An 8,645-nucleotide genomic window follows, 5' to 3' on the forward strand; every position below is an offset into this window, starting at 1 on the left:
CCAGAGAATTTTTTGGAGCCATCTTAAGGTGGTAAAACAGATAGCCGCCACCTTGGTGGCTTGTTGCCTCATGGACAGTCTATCATCGATAAGAAAACCCAGGTTACGTACCACCTGGACTGGAAGAGGAGTAGGACCCATGGTACTGGGCCAATGTTGAGGGCCCCAAAGATCCTTCTGCTTCCCCAAGATGATGATCTCGGTTTTGTCACCATTAAGCTTGAGGAGATGCCTCTGCATCCACTCAGCCACAAGTGACAGACCAATTTTCAGACCAGACACGTTGCCATCTTCGGCACTGGAGAGGGAAAAGACGATTTGCGTATCATCGGCGTACGAAAAAATACTCAGCCCGGCTTCCTCTGCGATGGTGGCGAGAGGTTTGATGTAAATATTGAAAAGCAACGGGCTGAGAATGGACCCCCGAGGGACACCATACGCCGAAGAGCAAATCGTAGATGCAGCTTTCTGAGAAAAAACTTGGAATGTGCGCTCACTTAAAAAGGAGGCAAACCAAGCAAGTGCGGGGCCAGCTATTCCAAGGGAGCGGAGAGAGTTTAGTAAGATGGAGTGGGACACGGTATCGAACGCTGCGCTCAGATCCAAAAGGATGAGAGCAGAAGTTTCACCGCGATCGATACCGTGCCGAAGTCTCTCCGTCACCCCTAATAATGCGGTCTCAGTTGAATAGTGGGCCCGAAAACCGGACTGTGATGGATGTAAAAAGCCCTGATCTTCAATGAACACAGTAAGCTGCGTGTTGACATGCCTCTCCAGTATCTTTGAGAAGATGGGCAACAGAGAAATGGGTCTGAAGTTGGAGAGGTTAGAAGTATCCGCACCGGCCTTTTTCAGGAGTGGGATCACCATCGCATGCTTCCAGTCTTGCGGCACACGAGACTCACTTAAGGAGGTATTTAGGAGTCTCATGAGAGGGCGCCGGCACTCAAGATCGAGCAACTTTAAAATATTTGCAGGCACCGGATCGCGCGGTGAACCAGATCTCACACTGTTCAGGCAGGCGAAAAACGAGTCATCGTCAAACGGGAGCCAATTAGTTATCAGTGTCCTCGGGGACAGAGGGGCGGTCGTAATCACACACCCCAGTTGAGACTGAGTTGCTGTGTTAGAGGCACTCATGGAGTTCCACAAAAGAATGGAAAAAACTGAAACAAGTTGATCATTCTGACTATCTGGGAGTTAAGATTGATAAATCTACTAAATGGGAGGCCCAAATATTAACATCAGAACTGTTCCTTCTCCATAGTGCTTCTGCAGTCATAAAAAGTTACAAGACTCTCACCCCGAAATTAGGGGCTGATTACGATGTCCGCCTGCCATTGTAGCGGGATCGGGACCGCCCGCCTGCAATGCGGTGGTCCCACACCCCTAATTATGATGCCACCGCCACCACGGCGGTCGCATACAGCAATTTAACATTGCGGCGGGTGCTGCTGGCTGCAGCACCCTCCGCAATGGTAAATGGCCATTTTGTGCATTTTCCTGCACATCGTTGCAGGCACTGTGCTGTGCTTGCCACCTTGTGCATAGAAATGTAGGGGGGGTACCATGGGTACCCCCAGTGCAAAACTGCCTCCCCCACAGAGGGGGCCCATAACGGCCCCCTGGAGCCAGCCTCCGGCAGCCTTTCCATGGCGGATCCACTGCCATAGAAAGGCTGCCTGACGCCAGTATTGTGATCTGGCGGGCGGTGCCTCGACGGCCCCCATATCTAAGGCTTTCTCCGCTTCGGTTCGCAAGGCAATTGTTATGATTGCCTGTGGCAGATGCTCTTTGCGCCCGCAATGCTTGTAGCACGATTGAAGGAGCCAGATGGTGGAGGGACTGCCACTGCCCAGCCGGCGGTGGCAGTCCCTCCACCATTTAAATGAGCCCCTTAGTTTCCCAGAAATTGAGCTCTACAGGGCAAAAGGGCAATCGGCATTCCTCTATGGCTCAGAAATGTGGGGCATAGGGAATAAGACAGTGTTGGTCTCTAAAGAGAACACTCTAATAGAATCATTTTAAATTGCCAGGAAGTACTCCGACTGCTCTGAAATTCTATGATACAGGCCTCAAAGGATAAGGCGATTTGGCGAAGTTGAAGCTGCTAATCTATTGGGTTAGACTGTGGTCTACACTGGAATTGACTTTGTATAAATCAGAATTGGAGGAGGTCATTAACCTAGGGAATATGGGCTTCACTTCTTCGTTCCATTATGTTAAACAGTAATTGGGGATATTAGGAATGGGCAACGCTAATAAACATCAACATCAAGGCAGTCGTCGTAGAGAAGAGTTCCAGTCTTTTAAACCTACTCCTAAATTAGAAATGATTATGAATGCACATGTACCTCTTTCTGCGTGCACTCTGCACCTAAAATTCAAGGTAGACACACTGCTTGTGCACAATTTCACCTACAAATGGGACCCTAACCAACCTAAAAAGCAAAACTGCTAATTCTGTAATTATAACATTGATGATGTAGTACGCATATTGTTCTTTTGCCCAGCTAACATCAAGCCAAGGAGGGTTTGGCAGAGACTTATTTGTATTTCCCTTGGTGTGAAACATTGTAGATTAGCCTACCGAATTCAAAGGACAGTCTGTAGTATCTCAATTGCACCAGACCTCAGTAGATATTTACAGACTGTCTGGTGGAAAAGGAAATCAGCTGGATCATCACTATAGCACTTTAAATTAACTATTAAATACCAAATGGCTGGTTGAAATGATTGCAGGATATCACATGCATATTACTATATACTATAGCATCTTAAATTACTTACTAAATTGTGCACTGTTGTTTGACATGACTGCTGATAAATCGCAATATTAGTTTATACATTTCCTGTGCTGTATTTTTACTAGTAGTGTATTTTTTGCATGATGTATACATTTTACTTGCAAACCACTTTGTATTTTTACATTTAAAATGATTGTTTTATTCATTATTGTATGGTGTGTTTTATTGGCTTAAGCTGAAATAATTACTTATTTACTACCAATAATAGCAAAATCACCTGAAGTAATTTGACTGCTCTTCCTATTAGTATATGTGACTGTTGCATGTTTGCCGATATTACTATTGGCAATAAGAGTAATAATTGTCTAAATAATAGTATTAGAATAAGTAGTGGTTGCAGTTCAATGGAGTTCCAGTAGTAGCAAAAGATCCAGAGTGGGAATGGATGCACTTGTGGAAAAGGGAAGAGATGAGATTCCTCCTTGGAAGAAGCTGTTTACACACACAGAAGGACTTGAATTACTAATTGGAGAGAGATGTTCCGGGTGAATGTGAGAAAAAGGTCTGCCAACACTTGCATCTTCTCACCCTCAATACAGGAAACTCAAAAAGGGCAAACCTGACTAATTCAAGAGCTCACATATGGGGAACTACTCATTGTTTGGGAGCTCCGTAAACACCATTTGGTGTCTCACCTTATGTGAAGGATCAACTGAAAATACAAAAAATTAGGTTTACCTCACTCACCCCCCTGGGTGTCATGCTTCATCATTGACAATGCCACATTCACCAGGGAAAATTCTAGTGGTGAAAGAGCTTCCCATGGATACAGGGAGTACTTTGTGGGGGTAATTAGTGGATCCGGGATCTAGAAAACATAAGATCCTTGAGCCCTAAACCCTGAAATGTCAACATTACATGAGCCTAAGGGATGGTTAAAACCTATGGTGATTCTTTGGACTGACCATTATCACTGCATCATAATAGGTTTACATATTTCAGCCCCTCACGGGCCCCCAATCGGGCCCTAGGCTTTTTTCAGTAACTTGGGGGCTGATTACGATGGCGAACGGACTGGGCTCCCTCATGGCGGTGTAAACCGGAACCATCCGCCATGCATGCAGCAGTCCCGCATTCCCAATTAGGATGGGACCACCACCGTGGCGGTCAGATTTTGCACATTTAACATAGCGGTGGTGGGGGCTGACCGCAGCACCGCTTCGATGTCAAAAAGAGCATGTTGTGCATTTCACTGCACTACGTGGCAGGCACTACACTGTGCCTGCTACTTGGTGCAGTGTAATGTAGAGGGGTACCATGGGTACCCCCAGTAAACCCGCTCCTCCCCCCAACACAAGGGGGGCCCACAATGGGCCCCCAAAATCCAACTCCGCATGCCTTTCAGCAGCGATTGCACCGCCGCGGAAAGGCTGGCTGGAGACCTCATCCTAATTTGGCGGACGGTGCTTCATAGGTACCACCACCATTTTATGGATGCAGACCGCTCCGCCGGGCAATCGTAACAAATGCTTGTGGGGGTTCCAAGGCGGACGGGCTTTGCCTCCGCCACGGTCGTGGTCTGGATCCTACAGCCATCGTAATCTGGCGGTGGGAGAATCATGGTCCACAGGGCCGGTGGACATTACTGCCGGGCCGGCGGTGGTGATCGTTTTGACACCATAATGAGCCACCTAGATCCTTACTTTTCTAGCTCCTGACTGCTAAGAAAACCATTCATCCACCAGGCAGCAAACATTCATGCTTATAGATACTGTTGTGCCGGACATGGATTGCTAATTCTGCAATTATTCTGAGGGGCCGCAGCTATGTATAGGTAATTTAGCATACATTTCTCATGATGAAAGTGTGACTACAAGAGTTTGCTCCATGACCACCCCCTATGGGGCCCTCTTTCTTATAAGTTAGGGAACACCAGTAATCTCAGAATCCTAAATGCTTTCTTTACAGAACAGCTTCAGAGGTGCCCCGTCCAATATCTACCCATCTTTGTGAAGAGAGACTCCTCGCTGTCCTCCCTAAAGGATTTTGACTTCCAGAAAAAAGACTAAGGACCAAGGTAAAACCTCTGACCGGTTCAAATCTGCTTGGTGTATCTGAAATTTCCTTCCTTGCATTCGGCCTCAAATCATGCCTAAGTCCTGGTCTACCATGACCTTTGCTCTTTGGTGCTTTTTGACAGTGTTTTTATTTAAAATGTAATATTTTATATTTTTATATTTCCGGTTGTCCTTAATGGATGTTGGGTATTCACCAATCCCAAATAATAATCCAATTTCTTTTACTGCCACTTTGCTGGTATATCCATTTGGGTGGTCCTTTGGATTTTTTAAATATGCTTCTGAGAGGGATGAGGAAGTATTGACTGCCTAACACTGGATCTCTGTTTCAGTAGTAGAGAGCAAAATGTTGCTTCAAATTGCCTGGGACAGTTCAATCTGGCAACCTATGGGTTGAAGTCAAAGTCTTGAAATAAATTAAGCTGTGTCTGGAAGCAGGTTCATCTTCTGAAGGGAGGAGTACAATGAATAGTCTTTGGTAGATTTAAAGCTGATACTGTGCAGTATTTTTCTGCTTTGCAATCTAACACCAGCAAAGCATTACCATAAATGTACTGTATGAATACAATAAAAATACAGATTCCATGTTTGAGTCGATAATGCTTTAGCACTAGTGGGTTCATCTTCCCAGGAGAGCAGGTGCCAAATCTAATAACATCATCAGATTTTAATTGGACGACACAGTGACAGATTTACTTACTACCTATTGAAAGACATTGGTAAAAAATGAAACCCCAAAACTTTTCTCATTTTCTTTAACCCGAATATCTGTAGCGACCTTTGACCTTGTCTTCAGGCAAGTCACCCCCCAGCCGCCACACGGTCCTCCTGTGTCGCTGCCCCCGCCTGTGCTGTCGCCTTGCTCCCGCCGCTGATTGCTGCTACGTGAGTCCCCCTGCCCCAGCTCTTGTCCCTCGTTCACTTGTTGCCTTGTTGCATTCTGTTTTGGCGCCCCCTTGTTGCCTTGCTGCATTCTGTTCTGGTGTATTTTGTATTCCCTTTTTTCCTTCTGTGCCCCCCTCCCCCCGTATTCCCTCTGTGTCCTTTCCCCGTGTCCCTCTGTTCCTCCTCTCCCACAGCTGTGTCCCTGTGGCCCTGCCCCCCGCTGTTCCCATTCGCCGCCCCGCTCCCGCCTCCCAGCTGCTCCTCCCTCCCACAGCCCTCATATGGAGGCCGCAGAGCGGCTGCGTAGCGGACGCACCACACAATTCAGCGAAACTATCAGTGACTTAATCAGCCCCCACGCCCTGGCCTCACCTGAATACATCCTCCTAGGGGACCTGAACTTCCACCTGGAGAAAAAAAACGACAACAACACCACCACCCTGCTCGACAACCTCGCCACCCTCGGACTCAAACAACTGGTGAACACCCCCACCCACCTTGCTGGCAACACGCTCGACCCCATCTTCTCTGCCAGCAACCACATCTCCTTCAGCCACTCCACCGGACTACACTGGACCAACCACAGATGCATCCACTTCACCTTCAAAAAGAATACATCACACCACCGCACACAACAAATCCCCGTAGATGCTGGAGCAAAATCACCACAGACCAGCTCCTCTCATCACTAAGCCAGAACCCGCCAGCCGACACCGCTGACACCAACGACGCAGCCCACAACCTCACACAGTGGATCACCAACTGCACCAATGACCACGCTCCACTGAAGAACCCCCCTGGCAAGACCGGCAACAGGAAAACCTCATGGTTCACAGACACCCTCAAAGACTCAAAGAAATCCTGCCGAACCCTCGAAAAAACCTGGTGCCACGAACGGACAACAGAAAACCGGACAGCCCTCAAGAATGCCACGCGCGAACACCACCAGCTGATCCGCACCACCAAAATGACATCGTTCAAAGAGCGGCTAGACAACAACACCCACAACAGCAAAGAAGTCTTCAGCATCGTCAAAGAGCTCCCCAACTCCAGCGCCAGCAACAACAACATCACCCCATCACAAGACCTTTGCCACGTTCTTCCACCCAGACTCCGCCTCCAGCCACTGAAGCATCGACCCCCACAACCACCCTCAGCGCATGGACCCCCATCAGCACGGCAGACAACAGACTCCGCCTCCAGCCACCGAAGCATCGACCCCCACAACCACCCACAGCGCCTGGACCCCCATCAGCATGGCAGACACCACCCACGTCATGAACACCATCCACTCTGGCTCCCCCTCTGACTCTTGCCCCCATCATATCTTCAACAAAGCTGACATCAACATCGCACCCCACCTCCGGAACGTCATAAACAACTCCTTCACGTCAGCCACCTTCCCAGAGAGCTGGAAGCACGCAGAAACCCACACCGGACCCCAAAGACCTCAAGAACATCCGCCCCATCTCTCTCCTTCCCTCCCCGGCTAAAGTCATCGAGAAGACCGTCAATAAACAGCTGACAGCTTTCCTCGAGGCAAACAACTCGCTCGACCCGTTCCAGTCCCGATTTCGAGCCAACCACAGCACCGAGACCGCCCTCATCGCAGCCACCGACGACATCAGGACCCTGATGGGACAACGGAGAAACAATCGCCCTCATCCTCCTAGACCTCTCCGCTGCCTTTGACACCGTATGCCACCGCACCCTAACAACCCGCCTCCTCAACACTGGGATCCAAGGAAAGGCCCTGGACTGGATCACCTTGTTCCTCTCTGACAGAACCCAGAGAGTCCGCCTCCCTCCCTTCCGCTCAGCGGCCAACGAGATCATCTGCGGAGTACCGCAAGGCTCCTCGCTCAGCCCTATCCTCTTCAATATCTACATGAGCCTCCTCGCCGCCATCGCACGCAAACACAACATCAACATAATTTCCTACGCCGACGACACCCAACTGATACTCTCCTCACCAAAGACCCAGAAACCGCCGAAACCAACCTCCATGAAGGAATGAAAGACGTCGCAGAATGGAAGAAGCTCAGTCTCCTGAAGCTGAACTCAGACAAAACGGAGGTCCTCATCCTTGGACAATCCACATCCGCCTGGGACGACTCCTGGTGGCCCACAGCACTGGACTCTGCGTCAACACCCACGGACCACGCACGCAACCTGGGATTCATCCTGGACTCCTCCCTCACGATGTCCAAGCAAGTCAACGCCGTCTCGTCATCTTGCTTCAACACCCTGCGCATGCTCTGAAAAATCTTCCGATGGATCCCCACCGAAACCAGAAAAACCGTCAACCAGTCCCTCGGCACCAGCCGACTGGACTATGGAAATGCCCTATACGCAGGAACCACAGCCAAACTTCAGGCACGACTTCAACGCATACAGAACGCCTCCGCACGACTCATCCTCGACATCCCTCGCCACAGCCACATATCCGCCCACCTGAGAAACCTGCACTGGCTCCCCATCTGCAAGAGGATCACGTTCAGGCTCCTCACCCACGCACACAAAGCGCTACACGACAAGGGCCCCAAATACCTCAACAACCGCCCCTCGCCCCACCTGCCAGCTCCGCTCTACCAGCCTCGCCCTCGCCACCGTCCCACGAAATCACAGAACCACCCCCGGAGGAAGATCCTTCTCCTACCTGGTAGCCAAAACATGGATCTCCCTCCCCGCGCACTTACGACTGACCCAGGACCATCTCGCCTTCAGAAAACACCTCAAGACCTGGCTATTCGAGCAGCAGTGACAGCCCCCCTCCCGCGCCTCGAGACCCTCATGGGTGAGTAGCGCGCTCTATAAATGCATTGATTGATTGATTGATTGATAGCCTCTACCCAAAATGAGCAATAGAAGGCTCCGTAAGTCTTATCAAATGACCTGAACCCACAGTCAGAAACTCACGTTTAAATTATTTTAT

General features: G+C 49.5%; 1 long non-coding RNA gene across 1 annotated transcript in view; it reads left to right on the plus strand.

Annotated features, from left to right (window-relative positions):
• Positions 1 to 4,825, plus strand: part of LOC144827593 (uncharacterized) — an 80,080-nt gene extending 75,255 nt beyond the window's left edge. Inside the window, exon 5 of the long non-coding RNA XR_013610256.1 lies at positions 4,716 to 4,825. This is a non-coding gene — a long non-coding RNA (uncharacterized LOC144827593). The remainder of the gene's footprint in view (positions 1 to 4,715) is intronic.
• The last annotated feature ends 3,820 nt before the right edge of the window (positions 4,826 to 8,645 follow it).

The sequence above is a fragment of the Lissotriton helveticus genome, chromosome 4_1, assembly GCF_964261635.1.
Source record: "Lissotriton helveticus chromosome 4_1, aLisHel1.1, whole genome shotgun sequence".
Lineage (NCBI taxonomy): Eukaryota > Metazoa > Chordata > Amphibia > Caudata > Salamandridae > Lissotriton > Lissotriton helveticus.